The sequence below is a fragment of the Tenrec ecaudatus genome (assembly GCF_050624435.1).
Source record: "Tenrec ecaudatus isolate mTenEca1 chromosome 1 unlocalized genomic scaffold, mTenEca1.hap1 SUPER_1_unloc_20, whole genome shotgun sequence".
Taxonomy (NCBI): Eukaryota; Metazoa; Chordata; class Mammalia; order Afrosoricida; family Tenrecidae; genus Tenrec; species Tenrec ecaudatus.
Window position 1 is genome coordinate 443,793 of NW_027457561.1, and position 17,906 is coordinate 461,698.

General features: G+C 58.6%; 1 pseudogene; it reads left to right on the top strand.

The window, feature by feature from the left end:
- Positions 1-1,558: 1,558 nt before the first annotated feature.
- Positions 1,559-17,096, top strand: LOC142435822 (cytosolic phospholipase A2 beta-like; annotated as a pseudogene).
- Positions 17,097-17,906: the final 810 nt, after the last annotated feature.

The window sequence follows — 17,906 nt, forward strand, 5'->3', positions numbered from 1 at the left end:
TGTTCCAGGATGTGCTCCACTCTCCTCGTTCCCCTTCCTCTGCTCCCGTGTGCTCCGATCAGATATGTCCCTCTCCCGGAGCTTCAGATTCAATGCTGCCCTTTGAAATAAATTCTTCTGAGGGGAGGGGCAGGTGTCCATTTAGTAGTTGGGATTGGGACCGGCCCCCCAAACCTCTCCACTGGTTCCCTACTGCATGCCGGCATGCTGCATTCACATCTTGGAGCATTGGGTTGAAGTCTGGTCTCTCTTTCCCTGTGGAGATAAAAACAATACCTGCTCCCCTTGGGTGGGTTAGTGAGGCTGAAATTCTTTAAGTGAGCAGACAGCGTCTATTTTCTCCTGAGGAGTGGCCGATGGGTTTGAACCACTGACCTTGCTGTTAGCAGCTACCGGGGTTCCTTACAGTTAGCCGTAGGCACACTAAATGAAGAGACAGTAGGTTAGAAGATAAATGTGGGGAAATCAGTTAAGTGGAATGAGGGGCTCCGGGATGGAGGTTCAATAGGGTGAGTAGAGCGGGCCTCAATGAGGAGGTGGCTCTTGGGCACAGACTCAAGGGCGGGGAGGGTGGGAGTGTGCAGACACATGCGGGGGCACTTCACGGAAGGCAAACACCCTGAGTCGGAGAGAGGTTGGTGCGCTCGGGAGAGGGAAGCGTTTTGCCCATGTGTTTTTGGTTGGTTAAATTCCTAGCAGAGGAATTATGGGGTCAAAGGAATTGTCTCGATCTCCTTTGAAATTCTCTCATTTCAAAGCCCTGGGATAGAAGAGTGACCGTACCCCAAAAGAAATCTATTCAAATGCAAGAAAATCAAAATGGAAGAAGAGTAGAAAACATAAAGGGGCTAAAAATAGCAGTTAGCACCTCTGTTAAGAATTTCTGTGAGAATCTCAGGGGTTTACTGAGTCATCTTCCGCGGTGCCTGTTACAGTGGGCTGGCACAGCTTGGCCACGTGTCACCTCTCCGCGTTCCTGTATCTACTAGGTAGGATCCTTCTTGCCTCTTTGCCAGTGACTTTCAAGTACCAATCAGCTCTTCCCTTTCCACCTTCCCAGGTCCCCTGGGACCTTCCTATTCAGCTCCAATTTCTGATCTAGCTAAAGACATCCCCACTTTCCCACTGACCGTGAGACTAATCGGATGACTTCACCGGAGGCACGCGACCTTGTGGTTCAGGGGGAGGGCAGTGGCCTTGAAGCACAGGGGGGACCATCCTCTCTACCCAAGGGAAAGAATGGAGGGAGCTGCAGGGCCAGGGAGCAGGGAGGGTGTGTGGTAAGGGGCCGGCTCCAGGCAGAGGCTAATCAGAGGAGAAGAATGGGTTGGGCCCCGTTACCAAGGCCAGGCAGACTTTATTCTCCAAGTGGTAAGTCATCAAAGGAGGTTTGCTCAGAGTGACAACATGAGGCTGCCTTTCAAGAAGATGTCTGGAGCTGGGGTGATAAATGCTTTTGGAAGGAGGGGAGTTAAGCCAGGGGAACCAGTTAGTTCACTGTGGCAGGAGATATTGTAAGCCTTTCATCCAGTCATTAAGCCAGTGTGTACTGGGGATCATGGGCGTGCTGGGCACTGTGCTCCATCCTGGAAAGGCGTAACCCACACCCCCACCCTCATGGAGATCACATTCTAGCCGGGGACAGAGACAGCTATCCAGTGGAAATCAATTGAGTAGATAGTATATTAACCTGTTTGCAAACCTGTCACTGGAGTCGTAGAACTGCCCCGTATTGTGTCTGAGGAAACAGATTGGCCACCACGTCTCTCTCCTGAGGGGCACCTGGTGGACTGAGATCATACCCTCCTGGTTAGCAGCCACGTGCTTAAGCACCGTGCCACCACCAGGGCCCGTAGATAGTGTGCTTAACGGTGCAGGTGGTCAAGTGGACATGCACGCAGGAAGGGAACGAGGAGTTTTTCAGAGCCCCGGGGTGGTGTCCATGGTTAAGCATTTGTCTTACTAATGGGAAGGTCGGTGCACTTTGCCTACTCCTAAAGGACCCCCAATGAAATGCAATCCTTTTCAGAAAAGTCAGGGCCACAAACTGTGGAGCAAAGGTCCACTCTGACATCTCGGGTCACCAGGAACCAGAATCGACTCGAGGGCAACTGTTGTTTGTTTACTAGAAATGGTTGTGGGCTGGGGCCGGGAGGGGGTGGGCGGTGGGTGGTGTGGTTCAAAAGTTCCTAAAGAAGAAGGATAGCCAGCTGGGGGAAGGAAGGCTCTTGGGGTGACTTGTGAGTGGAGGGGCCCCAAAGGAGGTGGCATGGGAGAGGGAGAAGGTGAGGGCGAGGGAGGTTGGGAGTGTTTGTAGGTAGACTCGGTGAGACGAGGAGCCAGCCAGGAGCACAACAGGGAGTCAGTGATGTTTATGAAGGGTGCGATGAAGGGCAGCAAGAGAAAGCCACCCAGGCAGCACACAGCACGGTACCATCATGGAAGACCCAGGGCGTTCAGCTTATAGGCATGTCTCCCCGATGAGGCTGTCAGCATCTTGAAAGGACCCATTCACACTGGCCAAGCCAAGTGCTGAGCACATTCCAAAATATTCAGTGAATATTCGCAGTTGGAAGGCATTCTTCCTTCATCTTGCTGCCCCCAGCCACGGGGAGCTCCCTGCGTGGTGCCTGAGGCTGCTTTTCTATACTTCGCTAGAGGTCCACCACCGCAGCTAGGGAAGCTAACCAAGGGTCTGGCCCCAGGGAGGACTGGGGTTTGGGCCAAGCAGGAGTCCCGCTGTGTTAGCCCCAGTTGACCAGAGAAACAAATTCATAGACACTTATATGTGTTTTAAAAGAGAACTTTATATCAAAGAAAAATTGTACATTAAGAAAACATCCCAGCCCAGTCCAGATCAAGTCCTTAAGTCTGATATTAGCCCATATGTCCGATACCAGTCTATAAATACCTCTTCCTACTCACGAAACACAAGCAATGATGCTGATGCAGGAAGATCACAGGCCAGTGGGTGGAAAGCCTTGTGGACCCAGTGGTGGTGGAGGCATCCCAGCGCTAGCAGGGGTCTCCAAGTGAGCCCTGCGGCTCCAGGGCTCTAGTGTAGCTCTGTGTGTCTTGTCAGCAGGAATGTCTCACAGGAAGGGAGCTATTGATTTCCGTGGGCACCTCCAAATGAGGTCATCAAGCTGCAACCTGAATGACAGCTTAGACTCCACCCCTCCACAAGTTGACACCAGAGTATGTTGCTCACGTGCTCTTGGGCCGTGTGGCCCCTCCTGGAGTAGGCGTGCGGCAGCCTCCTCCTTGAAAATCCCCTTCTATTTCTGGTGGTCCAGAGTCTCTTGGTCCCTCCCCAGTGAGCACTGCCCAGTGATACCCTGTGGCCTGCCCAGAGAGGGCATCTCATCCGTAAGTGGCTGGGTGCTGTTTATGTCAACATCTACCTCCCACCCCACTTAAGAGCTTGGCGTGCCTCCAACTGTGCCCTACCTGGATGAGGCGCCGATGCCACTGCACTTCTACCGGGACTGGGTCTGCCCCAGCAGGCCCTGCATCGTGCACAATGCCCTGCAGAAGTGGTCGCTCCCCTATCTGAGGTGGGTGCAGCCCTGGGCTGGGCTAGGGTGATGGGCGAGCTGTCTTGTGGCATGTGGGCATGCTCTTAGAGTCCCTTCCCCTAGGGCCACGGTGGGCGCCACGGAGGTGAGCGTAGCGGTGACCCCAGATGGCTATGCTGATTCCGTGCGCGGAGACCACTTCGTGATGCCAGCCGAGCGCCTGCTGCCCCTGTGAGGTGTGTTGGACGTCCTGGAGGGCAGGGCCCGGCAACCTGGTGTGCTCTACATGCAGAAGCAGTGCTTTAACCTGCTTACTGAGCTGCCCCAGCTGCTGCCCGACTTGGAGCCCTACATGCCCTGGGCCTCTGAGGCTCTGGGTGAGAGGGGGCGACTGGGGCAGAGGGCAGTCGTTGAGAATACACAGCAAAAGCACACACCAAGCTTCTACACTGACAGCTCGGTGACACTGATTGTCTTGGCCCACACCCACCACCCCATGGCCAGGGTCAGGCCCTGCCGCCCTGGAAGCCTTGACTGTTGACCGACTGCAAAGGATTAGTGCTCTAACTTTTGCCTGTGGGGGGCTGGGCCCACTCCCCAAGCCCTCCAAACCATGGCCTCTTCGCCACTTTTCCCTGGGATGCCCCTCGCTCGCACGCAGCACCCCTGCCCACATCCTGTTGGGTGTTATCCCAGACCCAACCTGCAGGGGACAACCGCTCCTAACTCTCCTCCTCTGTCCTGCAGGGAAGATGCCAGACGGGGTGAACTTCTGGCTGGGGGAGGCGGCCGCAGTGACGTCCTGTAGGTGTCTCTGGGATGCAGGGACAGGGAGGAGCCACGATGGGGCCAAGGGTGGGAGGCTGGCCTGGAGGGTCGGTCTACCATTCTGCGAACAGAGGAGGAGCGGCGTGGCAGCGTGGTGGGTGGGATGACTTTGGTGTGGGGGCGCACTAGACATCTCTCAGATGGCACGTTGGCCCCGGAGGTGAACTTGGGAGAACCCTATGCGTGAATATTTACCTCTTTGGAGAGATGACCCGCATGGGGCGTGTGGTGTGTGCCAAGTCCCTGGTGGCTGGGATCTGGAATGCCCTCCACCCCAGCCCCCCCTGGGCATCTCCTGGAGTCTGGTTTGACTATGTCGTTGAGAATACACAGAGCAAAAGCACACACCAAGCTTCTACGCTGACAGCTCAGTGACATTGATTCAGTCCCTCTAGTTGGTTCAAACGTTCTCACCCTCCCTTCCCGAGTTCTTCTCCCTGAGGGAAATGAGGGGGCTTCAGAAACTGTGTAGAAAATAATGGGATTCCCCCTCCCCACTTATAAATTCATTGTCCTCCAGGATCCTGGCTGTTCTTTGAAGAGGCTGTTTTCAGTCTGAGCCCTGATGGAGTTTAAAAGAGCACCATGCTCATGGCAGAGGAATGGAGATCCTTTACTGGCTAAGTTGAACTAGTACTGGGCGTAAAGGAGACATCAGGGGACACTTTGGATGGAAGGTTGAAATCTTTATTCGCAGGACTTTCTCATTTTTACACCCCTGGCTGTCTTGAGGCGCAAGGCTCTGGGTGGGCAGGTTCTGCCTCTCATGTGCCCTGCTCCGCCAAATCTGCCCAGGACCTTCTTTGTGTTGGCAGTGCACAAGGACCACTACGAAAACCTCTACTGTGTCCTCTCTGGAGAGAAACATTTCCTGTTACACCCGCCCAGCGACCGACCCTTCATCCCCTATGGTAGGGCTGGGGCCTGCCTTACGCATGGGCCCCAAACCAGTGGAAGGGTAGCGAGGCTTCCCTGCCTGTGTCGCTGGGGCCAGGCAGCCAACAGGAGAGGCTGGGAGGACGTGTGAGGGGCTGGGAGCACTCTTTGCTGAGCTCCCCCTTTTTCTCTGGCATCAGAGCTGTACACCTCAGCAACCTAACGACTCACTGAGGCGGGCACCTTTGAGGTGGTGGATGAAGAGGCCATGGAGAAGGTGTCCATCTTGGCCCTGGGCCTCAGGGAGGGGCGAGCTCATCCATCTCTGAGGAGCAAGCGGGCCCCAAAGGTCTTGGGAAGGTGGCCTCTTCCTCCGTAAGGTCCCGCCTTCTGGGGCTGGCTTCCCAGGGCGGATGGAGGGGGTCCTTTGGCCCTTACCGTTGGCAAGGCCAAAGGCCGAGTTCCCCGTTCCTGCTCCGTCCCCAGGTGCCCTGGCTTCCACTGGATCCCCTGACACCAGATCTGTCCCGGTACCCACAGTACCGTGGGGCCCAGGCCCTCCGCTGCACCATGCAGGCCGGCGAGATGCTCTACCTGCCGGCCTTGTGGTTCCACCATGTGCAGCAGTCCCAGGGCTGCATTGCTGGTGAGGAGCTGCTGACCTCGGCCAGCGGGTGGGCTGGGGAGGCTCTGGGTCAGAGCTGGGCCACCCACTCCTGTGCTTGCTCTCCCCACAGTGAACTTCTGGTACGACATGGAGTATGACCTCAAGTACAGTTACTTCCAACTGCTCGACACCCTCACCAAGGCCTCAGGCCTGGACTAGTGGAGCCCCCAGGGAACGTGCCCCCCAACAGCTCAGGGGGCACTCTGGCTCCTCCCCAGATGGGCCACCAAAGAGACACCCTGCAATCTGTCTGACCCAGAACCCCGTTTGGGTTGGGACCGACCCTGGAGACTATCGTGGGTGATAGGAGGAGGACCAGGAAGTGCCAGGCAGGTGTCTAGGTCAGGGTTCCCAGAAAGCTGCCACGCAGGTGAAGCAGCCCCGTGGGTGGAGGCCAGCTGTGGCGTCCTCCCTCCTCTGTAAAGCTGTGAAGTGGAGATAATGATGGTCCCTACCTTTCTGGCTGCCCTGGGGAGTGGAGAGGGTTTCTGTAAGGGCCCGCTCGCTCGCTCGAAGGACATGCTCAATAAAGCCGGGGAGGCTCCATGTGGTACCTGCTCCTTGTGGCTTTCTGTGTCTCCAGGAGGGCGGGGAGGGTTCAGATGGAAACGTCAGAGAGAGGAGCTAGCTCCCTGTCTGTCCAGGGACCACAGCTTGTACTCCGGTCTGGCCGGCAGGCCAACCCTGTTTTAACTCTCTGCCAGGGCTCATTGACTGGGACTCTGGTTTACTTTGCGATGGGGTTGGTTGCCTGGGGACGAGCCTGTGTCTCCTAACCAGCACAGGGACCAGGGGACATAAACTGCCCCACCCCCACCCCTGGGCTGCTCCTCTGCAGAAGGAACTGGCTTTCTCATGCTGCCCCCACAAAAGGGGAGATGAGCCCCCTTCCCCTGGGTGCCCACCTGGAGCTCCAGTCCTGGCCATCTCTGGGGACCCAGGTGGCCCAGGCCCTGGCTTTGAAGAGCTGTTTTTAGTAACAGCCACTCCCCTGCTGTGATGATAGGCTCCGGATACACCCCTCCTCCGGGTCTGCTTCAGTGGAGACTGGGCATTCCTGTCCTACTGGTACCTGGATGTTTCTACAAGCCTTGTTGGTGGGGACTCTGCCCTTGCCCTACCTCTGGCGGCTGCCCAGACCTGTGCCCCCTCCAAGCCATGCCTTCCTGTCCTGCTCACACGGGTGGTTGGTGAGCTGTCCTGGAAGCAGGACCCGGCTGGGCAGGCCCAGGTGGTGTCTGCTGGGGGCAGTGGGTTTTCCAGGAACCCAGCAGGGGTGGGGGACCTTGAGCCCATGGGAGGGTGTCAGTAGCCCCAGTATAGGCTGAGGTGCCTCATTTCTTGGGCAGGGTGTGGGGCTTGGGCGGAGCGGAAGATGCAGGTGAGAGGGGCTAGGGAGGCCAGTTGGGACATACTTGGATTTTGGCTTAAAACCCCACAGTCCTCGGCCCAGTGGCTACTGCTGCCTTTGCTCGCCCCGCCTGGGACCCCCAGTCTCATGGCTCTGGTAAGACTGGCATGGCACTGGAGCCCACTCTGACCCTTGCTCCCCACCTGAGTCCTGACTAATGCTTTCTCTGGAGGGCTGTGGCCGCGGTGGTCTTCAGTTGTAGGGGGCGTGTTTGCCAGCTTTGGGTAGGGGCATGGCAGGGCTGGGGATCCACAGAGCTTCTAGGCAGGGAGAGGCTCCTGGCTGCTCCCCTGCTCCCTCTGAGTCAGTTGCCTGGGCTGTCGGGGCCTGAGACTGATGAGATGGGTGACTTTCCCGGGTTCTTCCTCTGCCAGGAACCCCTGGGCGCATGCAGCTGGGACTTCCAATGGCAGCTGGGAGGCCAGTGAAAGGGTGTGCTGACACACGCTACCTGGCCCCAGCGCACCTGGCAGGACTTCAGCCCAGAGCCCGGGGTGGTTTGGGATGGAGTCCTGGGGTCCTTTGTTTCTCTGCCCTCGGAGAACCTGGAGGGCGCAGGGCTTGGCGCCCATGGGCTGCCTGGCCTGGTAACCTCCCACCTGCCCCAGCACAGAGGTGGCTTCCAGAACTGCCCCCTGACCAGGGGTGGGATGCACAGGGAGGAGCGAGTGAGCAAGCAGGAGCTTAGTCCTAGCAGGCCGCTCCCTCCATGCCCTTCTGTATGCCCACCCAGAGCTTTGTAAGCGATGGCATGGGCTGGGGCAGACAGGTGGCAAGATGGGAGCCTGCTGGTTCCAGGAGAGGGAAGCGGAGAGCACAGCGATCCTGCCTCTGGGTCTCCGGCCAGTTGCTGGGTCACCTCTCCATGCCTCCACCTCCTCGTGAGGCAGCGTAGTAGTCGGCTGAGTTAATGTATGGATAGCCCTTGGGACAGACCTGTCATGGGCATTGTGTAAGTTCCTATGGACGTGCCCTGTCTCATCTAGACTCAGGGTTCTGGGTGGCCTTGGCCCTGTTGGTGCAGGGTGAGCCCTCACAGGTGCCCCAACCTCTCTTCCATCGCCTGCGGCCTTTGGTCATGTCATCCCACAGCAAGCTTGTCCCCTCCCCGCTGCTCTGCAGGCCAAGTTTCCCGGGACCTGCCTGCACACCATTCATGTGCTGCAGGCCCACAGCCTGCCTGCCAGGGATGTGGGTGAGTTGACCGAGAGAGGAGAAGGGAACTGAGGTTGCAATTGGAGCAGGGCAGGGACGGTGGGAGGTGGCAGGAGGGCTGGGCCTGCGAGGTCCTGGGAGGAGGGCCTGCAAAGAGTGACGGGCAAGGGCTGGTGATGGAGGGTGGGGCTTGGTGCGTCCCCAGGGATCCCTCTGGTGGTGAACTCTGCGTGGCTTGGGGGAGAATTGGCCCTCATTTCTTCTCCTCCAAGTGACCCACCCTGACTTCTGTGTGACCCTGTGGCTGCCCACGGCCTGCAACCACCGGCTCCAGACGCGCACTGTCAACAACTACAGAAACCCTGTCTGGAACCAGAGCTTCCCCTTCCGGGTGCACAGCCAGATCAAGGTGGGCCTGCCTCAGCCCAGCCCTGCGTACCCCCAGTGCCACCCCCACCCCACCCCCCACCCCATGGCCCTGTCCCACTGCTCCCCTTCCAGAACATGGTGGAGCTGAAAGTCTTTGACCAGGACCTGCTGACCAGCGACGACCCCGTGCTGTCAGTGCTGTTTGACTTGGGCACTCTGCTGCCTGGGGAGTTCCGGCGCCAGAGCTTCTTGCTGAGCCTGCAGGCAAGACTCCACATGGGCAGCCACCCTCGGTACCACCAACGGGATGCTGCTTAAATGTCCCTCTTCAAAGAACTTGTTTACAGACCATGAGGTCAGGTTTCCCTGGTGCCTGAGGCCCTTGTCAACCAGGACCTGCTTCCCGAGGAGTGACCCCCTCCTCGGGGCCACATTATGGACAGCAGCCCTCCCCGCATTGGCACCCCTGGCTGGCATCTGGGTTGGAATCTGCACATACCCACACTGACACACACACTCACATTCATACACACACGCAGCCTCACACACATACACAGGTATACTCACACGCAAGCACACGCACTCAACCACTGCCACACTCACACATGCACAGCCATGTGGATACACATGCACACACACTCACATGTGCACACAACCACTCACATGCATGCCCACATACATGCACACGTCTTATCTTTATAACTAGCTTTTTCAGGCTGGGGAGCGGTTTGACGTTGAATTCCGCCTGCGGAGTGTGTGAGTTGGGGGTTGCGGGGGTCAGGGGAGTTGGGGGTTGCGAGGTAGGGAGAGGGGCTCTGGGTCAAATCTGTCCCTTCTGGAAGGAGAGAGCCTCGTGCGCTCAGGGCTGGTGTCCTTCCCCGGGGTCCCTCTGTGGTTGGAAGGACTGCCTAGGCTTCCTTGGGGGCAAGAACCTGACCCCCGCTCATGGCTTTTCCCAGGACAGACTGTGCGGAGCAGCTCACCAGCAACGGTGTCCTAGTGGTGAGTCAGATCATTGTAGTGATTGATTCAGGATCATAGTAGTGATTCGGGATTATAGTGGTGACTTGGGATGGTAATGGTGACTTAGGATCATGGTACTAATTCGGGATCATAGTAGTGATTCGGGATCATAGTAGTGCTGTGTGATCATAGTAGTGATTTGGGATCATAGTAGTGATTTGGGATCATAGTAGTGCTTTGGGGTCATAGTAGTGCTTTGTGATCATAGTAGTGCTTTGGGGTCATAGTAGTGCTTTGTGATCATAGTAGTGCTTTGTGATCATATTAGTGCTTTGGGATCATAGTAGTGCTTTATGATCATAGTAGTGATTTGGGATCATAGTAGTGATTTGGGATCACAGTAGTGATTTGGGATCATAGTAGTGCTTTGGGATTGTAGTGGTGAGTGACACACCCTCCCTCAGGCCATCTGCTCACCTGCCCTCCTGGCTGCAAGTCTGTCTGGACCAGGAAAGAGCAAAGTGGGAGGGGCTATGATTTCCAGAGGACATGGGACTGAGGAGCAGGAACCGCGGGCTGCAGGGGAATGGGTAGTAGTGAGGTATCCTCGCGTGGGAGGGGCGGCATATGAATCTTCTCTTCCCAACACAGGCCCGTGAGCTTTTCCGCTTGCATGTGCGGCTGGAGGCCGGGGACCAGAAGGGTGAGTCTCCCAGGTCACCAGGACAGCCCTGGCACTCAGCCTATGTCTTCCCCCTTCCTCAGCTGCCCATCCTGGAAGAAGCTGCCAGCCACCTTTAGCCTCCGAAGGCTAGGGGCTGGGGGTGAAACTGCCCGGGCTTACCAAGACCTGGTCTTTTCCCATGACCCTGCTCCGAGGGGGCTGGGCTGGGGGTAACTCCTCCCAGCCTCTGCCAGCCACAGGGGCGGGAGACACCTCACGGGCAGGGAACCCCCTCCCACCCCTACCTCGGTTACTTTCTGCAGAGTCAAAGGGAAAATTCAGCTTGTGGTCCCCCGGTCCTACGAGGGATCTCAGGAGGCCACCGTAGGCAGCGACTCCTTCCGTTTCCACTTCCCCACCTGCTGGGAGCAGGAGCTGAGTATCCACCTGCAGGTAGGGTGCTCCCCCACTGACCCCCTGGAATTCAGGCCCACAGGACTGGGTGGTACCCCTGCTCTGAGACTCGGGTAAGTGTACAGTTTTTGTCCCCTTGCAGAATGCCCCCCAGGAGCAACTGAAGGTGCCACTCAGGGCCCTGCCATCAGACCAGCTTTTGAGGCTGGTCTTCCCTACGTCCCAGGTACTCTTCACTCAGAGGAAGAGACCTTGATGTGGGTGTGGGACAGGGCCTCAGGCCAGTGCGGGGGTGGGGGCAGGGGGTGACTCCTTCTCTCCCTTTTCTTTTGGGCCAAGCCCCTGGGCTGGGCTGTGGGGGTGCATCCCTGTGGAGATGACTGGGGCATCCCAGGGCCGAAGTTGGGGTGGAGGTGCCAGCCTTTCTGAGTGGTGTTTTGCTGGTTTGCAGGAGCCTCTGATGAAGGTGGAGCTGAGAAAAGAAGACAGGTGAGAGGCTGGGCTGGGGGAGAGCAGCCGGGGGAGGGAGGGCGCTACGTGCAGCTGGGTGGCCTGGAGGACCGGAAGCAAGCGGGTGGCTGCAGCAGGGAGCTCCCAGTCTTGGGAAGGTGCTCAGAGCAGAGAGGGTCCTTCCTCAGCCTTGTAGTCTGCGTGTGGCCTCACTGGGTGGGAGAGAGGTGGGGGCTGAGGAGAGTAACACGCCTGGTTTGAGGAGCACAAAGACCGGAAGGAAGCAACCTTTTGGGTAGAAGCAACGTGGCTGGGCCTTCAAGAACTTTTGCTGGCCCTCAGTGTCTAGGAGCATAAGCAGCCCCAACTTAAAGACCTTTGTTCCTTCTCAGCCCCCGTGCCCCCTTACCAGTGTAGCCCTGGTCCAGCGTTGCAGGGGAGGGAGAAGCTGAGACTCAGGGCCACCTTTGGCCACAGGGACACCCTCATCTGCCAGCTGGCCTTGCTGTCATGCCGGGCGTGTTGGTGTGGCTCTGGGCCCACCATCCCCACCTCACTCTCCATGCTTCAGCACGCAGGCTGAAGGGAGAGAAGAGATGGACGTGGATCTTGCAGGGAGATGGGCCCAGTGTCCTCTTTTCTGACGAGGATGAGCACTGCCTCACTGTCCGTCCATCCCCCCACCCCACCCCCAGACCAGGGGAGCTGGCCGTGCGCCTGGACTTCGAGCTGTGTGCTGAGGAGCAGGTCTTCCTGAGCAGGAGGAAGCAGGTGGTGGCCAAGGCCCTGCAGCAGGCCCTGCAGCTGGAGGGAGACCTGCAGTAGGACGAGGTCTGTCAGGCTGGGCAGGAGTGTGGGGGTCTCAGGCCGAGTGTTGAGCTGAGTGGGCCTCCACACTTCCATTGCCCGACCAGGGTTGGTTGTAAGGCGGACTTGTGTTTGCCTCTCGTCTGCCCACCTACCCCCCTTGTACTTCCCGGAGCTTTCTTGATGTTATCTTGGGCCCGATGCGGCTGAGCAGTGTCAGAACCACGGGCCCCACCAGGGGTAGCTACCCTTCTCTGGGCGTTGACCCTTGGCCTGGAGCTGATTTTAAGACTGGGCCTCTCAGACAACTCGGTGGTCATCTGGCCAGGCCACTCTGCTGGTTGGGCTGGCTCCTAAGGAAATGAGCTCCTTGCAAGGGGAGAGGGACGCTGATTTGGGGGTTTTGAGGTGAGCCTGCATCTTTTAAGAAGTGACCGCCATACTCCCCAGGCTGGGGATGGGGAGATAAGGCCTGTGGCCTGTACGCTCCCTGGAGTTTTCAAAGCCCGAAAGGACCCACCCTGCTGAAGGAGGTTATCCTGACATGACTCTCCTCAGCTGCTCTGACTCAGACCCGCTCCATGGGTCCCCACCAGACTCTGACCTACGCTAACTTGGTGGTGGGGCCAGGGGCAGGGGACTGAGTGGCCACTTGACTTGCTGTGTTCTCCTCCTGTGGTTTTTACTGCCCGGCGCACCCTGACCTCCCCTCCACCAACTGGAAGTCCCCGCAGGGCCTCCCTTGAGCCCAGCTGTACTCTGCCCTTCCAGGTCCCAGTGGTGGCAATCATGGCTACTGGTGGAGGGGTCCGGGCAATGACTTCCCTGTATGGGCAGCTGACCGGCCTCAGGGAGCTGGGCCTCTTGGACTGCGTCTTCTACATCACAGGGCCCTCGGGCTCCACTTGGTGAGCAGGCTGAGTGTGGGATCTGGCGGTGAGTGGGCAGAGGCAGGGGTGCCTGTGGTAAGGCTTCTCCAGTGCCCCCTTGGCCTCCCTGACTAGATTGGAAGGTCTGCGAGGAGGCAGGTGGCAGGTGCGATATGCCCAAGGTGCCCCATGGGCTTCGGCTGTCTCCATGGAGCTGGAAGGCACCTGCGGGCTGCTGCCCTGGGAGAGAAGGTCCGAAGGGGTGTGAGGTCTCAGGGGACTCTTAGAGGAACCTGTCTGCCCCTGACCTCTGGCTTTGCCTAGGACCTTAGAAAACCTCTACAAGGATCCAGAGTGGTCGCAGAAGGACCTGGGGGGCGCCACCGTACTGCTGAAGATGCAGGTGACCAAGAACAAGCTGGGCGTGTTGGCTCCCAGCCAGCTGCAATGGTACTACCAGGAGCTGGAGGAGCGCGCTCGCCTGGGACACCCGGCCTGCTTCACCAACCTCTGGGCCCTCATCAATGAGGCCATGCGACATGATGGGGTACAGAAGGGCGGCCCACGGGGACGGGCCTGGACCTGGAGGCAGCCCTGCTGGGTAGCAGGGCGAGGGGAGATCTCCAGAGACCAGGCAGCAATGGGTTTACACGGAGGTATCTCCCTACAGCCTGATATCCACAAGCTCTCGGAGCAGCGACAGGCTCTGAGGCACGGCCAGAAACCTCTCCCCATGTACTATGCCCTCAACACTAAGGGGCACGGCCTGTCCACCTTTGAATTTGGAGGCAGGTCGAGGCAGCTGGTTGAGGCCCCGGGCGGCCAGGGGTCGGGGAAGGGGTGGTTGGGATGGTGTGAGGAGGCAGTTTTTCATGCCCTTCTCCTTACACTCTGGTCCGGGACCCGAGTGAATCTAGACACCCATGACCCCAGAGTCACTTGGACTGGAGGGGAGTCGCCCCGTCCTTTGTGGCTGCCCTGCGTGGGTTCGGGTGGGCAGGAGGGTGGTGGTCAACAGCGGTCCCTTCCCACCGCAGAGTGGTGTGATTTCTCCCCCTACGAGCTCGGTTTCTCCAAGTAAGGTGCCTTCATCCCTTCCGAGCTCTTCGGCTCCGAGTTCTTCATGGGGCGGCTGATGAAGAGGATGCCTGAGTCCCGCATCTGCTTCCTGGAAGGTGAGGGGGTCTTGGAGAGAGAATGGGGGAGGGGAGGATGTTTCTGGGGGAGCCCCATCACTGAGGCGGGCAGCAGGGAAGGGTCAGGCTGTGACAGGAATGGTGGCTCTCGTCCCCTTGTGTCTGCGCTCCCAGACATCTGGACCAACCTATATGCAGCCAGCCTCCAAGACAGCTTATACTGGTCCTTGGAGCCCAGTCCGTTCTGGGATCGCTAGGCTCAGACCCTGACCAGCTTGGGTAGGTGCCCAGGCTCCGGGGCTGGTGCTGGGGGTGGGCATGTGACTCCCAGATCTGTGTGTGTGTGGTGGTGGGGGCACTGGTCTCAGCTCTTTCCCTCTCCGGGGTCACTGCCCTCAGACTGGGCTAGCACCCACGCCCCACTCCCTGGCTGTGCAGACTTCTCCTCCTGGAAAGGTAGCTTCTCCCACCGGGGCCCAGTACCCTGATGTCTTCCCAGAGCTGTGGGCCTTGGCTCCAGGCCCCTCACCTCACCCCTTTGCTCCAGGCCTTCCATGTGTGGCCCCACGGGATGTGGGGAGTAGAGTTTCCTGCCTTCTCCTTCAGCTGGGGCTGGAGGTTGCTTCAGGGCTGGGGCCAGGTGGGTGGGGCCTGAGGGCGGAGTCTTTTTCCAGGAGCAGCCAGTGACTGCCACTGACCAGGGGAGCAAGCGTGGTGTCCTCAGCACCCATGCTCAAGGCTGCCCTCCCACCCCGCTCACCTCTCCAGACACCAAACTGGATGAACTCCCTAACCAGCTGACCCCTGGGGAGCCCCGCCTGTGCCTGCTGGACGTGGGCTACTTTGTCAACACCAGCTGCCCGCCCCTCCTGCAGCCCACCCGGGATGTGGACCTCATCCTGTCGCTGGACTACAACTTAAATGCCGCCTTTCAGGTGGGGGAGCTGATGAGTGGCACCCAAGGATGCTAGGGCGGCTTCACAGTGTGTGCCTTGTTGGCTTCCTCCCAACCCTATGAGACAGGGACCCACATGCTATGGGCTGAGCTGTCCAGAGAAACAAAAGCAGCAACACTCCTCTGTGTAGAAAGAAAGAGCTTTAGATCAAGAAGTCATTTTAGATCAGCAAGGCATCCCAGCCCAGTGTGATTCAAGACCATGCTAGTCAGAACCTTCCTCAGCCTCTGTGTAGCTGCAGGCAGATAATGCCCAGGCTGGCATGAACACGGCCAAGTCGGCGGCTCTCCAGGCTGGTGGTCCCATGGGGCCGTCCCTGGAGACAGAATCCCAGCGAGGAGGAAGAGGCTCATAGCATCTCCCCTTCCTTCCAAGGAGGGATCACCAGGCTTCCACCTGAGTGACAGGTGGGACTCCACCCCTGCACTTTCACGCAGGTCCAAGTGGACATAATATTTAACCACCACACCATGTCAAAACAACCAAACCAGGATCCCCACCATGGAGTCCATGCTGACTCACCAGGTCCCCCTTGGTGTGTTTCCGAGATCGAACTGCTTACGGGAGTAAAAATGCCCACGGAGAAGTTTGTCACAGGAAATCAGCCTCTAACAACCAATGGGTCAGTAGGCACAATTGTATGGCGATAAAATAGTAAAGGTCTAGTAAAGTCATAGAGGCTAGGAGAGATAGGGGAGCGAGAGTACAATAAAGGAGTCAGGCACGTTTTATGATAGCATGCTCACCTCAGCTCCTCTTGATGGACCACGTGGAAGTGGGGGAAGAGAGAGCATCTGTATTATCTTGGGGTAGTTACAGGTAGCCTTAAGACATGCATATTCAGTAGTTACATACGCCACAAGGTGGGTGGGATCGACAGTAACGCTGAGCTCACAAGTGAGCAAGCCTAACAGCTGCATTGGGGGAAGCTGAGAGGGGGGCTGGGCGACAGCAGGAAGAGAGAGCCAGAGGATGTCTGCCTCTGTAGGGAGATCAGACCAGCCATGTGCTCACTTGAAGGCAGCATGGCTGTTAAGGGAGAGTCTGTGGCTACCAACGTGGAGGCACAAGTTCAGGAACGTGGTGCTCGGCCCTCTCTCCATGGAGCAGCGGGTGCTTTCCCAGTGCTGACCCTGCAGAACCTCTCCCAGCACATAACTGCTTCACCACCAGCGCTCCCTGTGAAAAGAACTGGGGTTTCATTCACGCTCCATCAGGGGGCTTTCTCCGCAATGGGGAGAGGATGTGATGGTGAATCTGGTTGGCTGCACCTGCACCCCGGCTGGTTGCAGGCCGTCGACACCACAGCATTTAGTTTCTGTGTTAATTTAGTGAGAGGTGTGTGCCCTTCATGGCTGGCCTCAGCGATGGCTACAGTCCGTTTGGTGGAGCTCTGAGGGGCTATGGCACGGCTGTCCACTCCGACTGATGCTTGGTCCTATGTGACGTCAGTGTCCAGGACCAAGGGAGCCCAAGGCTAGCCCTCTCCTGCCCTCTGTGCCCCTGCAGCAGCTGCAGCTGGTGGGCCGCATGTGCCAAGAGCAGGGCATCCCGTTCCCGCCCATCTCTCCCAGCCTTGATGAGGAGCGCCAGCCTCGGGAGTGCCACAAGTTCTCTGATCCCGGCTGGCCTGAGGCCCCAGTCATTCTGCACTTCCCCCTGGTCAACGACTCCTTCCGGGACCACTCAGCCCCTGGTGAGCCAGCTTGCCGCCACCCCCTTCCTGGTGTCCCAGCCTCCCCGACCCAGCAGACCCGCCCTCCACCCCAGCACCCTGCCCCTCCATGCCCACGATGTGCTCTCTGCACAGGGGTCCCTAGGACACCCGAGGAGCAGGAGGCCAGCCGGGTGAACCTGTCTCCGTCTGACTCCCCCTACCACTACTCGAAAGTGACCTATAGCCAAGAGGACTTGGACAAGCTTCTGGGCCTGGCCCACTACAACATCTTTAACAACCAGGAGCCGCTGCTGTCTGCCCTGTGCGAGGCCCTGCGGAAGAGGAGGCAGCGCTGACAGCCCGCCCCTAGTGACGCCATGCTTCAGCCTCAGAGAGCCATCCCCCAGTGTTCTGGGGCCTCGGAGGGCCTGGTTGGCCCCAGCAGCACCCTTCCTAGCCTTGGGTGTATGTCCTGGTACCCCAGATGGGGCAGGAGCTGCCAGCACCTCACAGAGGGCCATCTGCACTGTGAACTGAAGCTGTGACTACGGGCTTGCCACAGCTCAGCAGCTGCTCTGGTCCTGGGCCCTGGGCCCCTGGAGCAGGCCACAGTGGGCCTCTTCTGCAAGCACCGGGAGAGGTGGGGTGCAGAGGTGCTGTGGCAGCCGGGGTGCAAATGGGGTGGGGTTGGGGTTCGGGGTGGCTGGGCCCGGTGTAGAGTGCTGGTACTGGGGGGAGGGTCCCAGGCTCCCCCGCCCTGCTGCTCTGAATGCTGTACGCAGGGACTCGGGGGCTGCACACATTACAGGACTCGTCCCACCAACGGTCTGAGGATGTCATTGCTGCTACGAATGGGGAGACCTTTGGTACCACCATCAAAGACCAGTTTAGGAAACAAGACAAGGACACATCTCCCTGGCCCCGCAAAGAGTTGCCAGCCTCTTGGTGCTGTGCCACCCTTTCCCAGCCGGATGCCCCATAGGAGGTGTCTGCTTCGGGCACCCCTGCCCCACCCTCCCAGCCAGTAGCTGCCCTCTTTGCCGGGTGGGGGTCAGAGCACCTTGAGGAAGAGCCTAGGAAGGTGTGACCTCGGAAGGGCTGCCTCTTACCAGGAGCTGCCCGTTCCCAGGGTGCTGCGTGGTGGCCTGGCTAGACTGTGGCGAGCC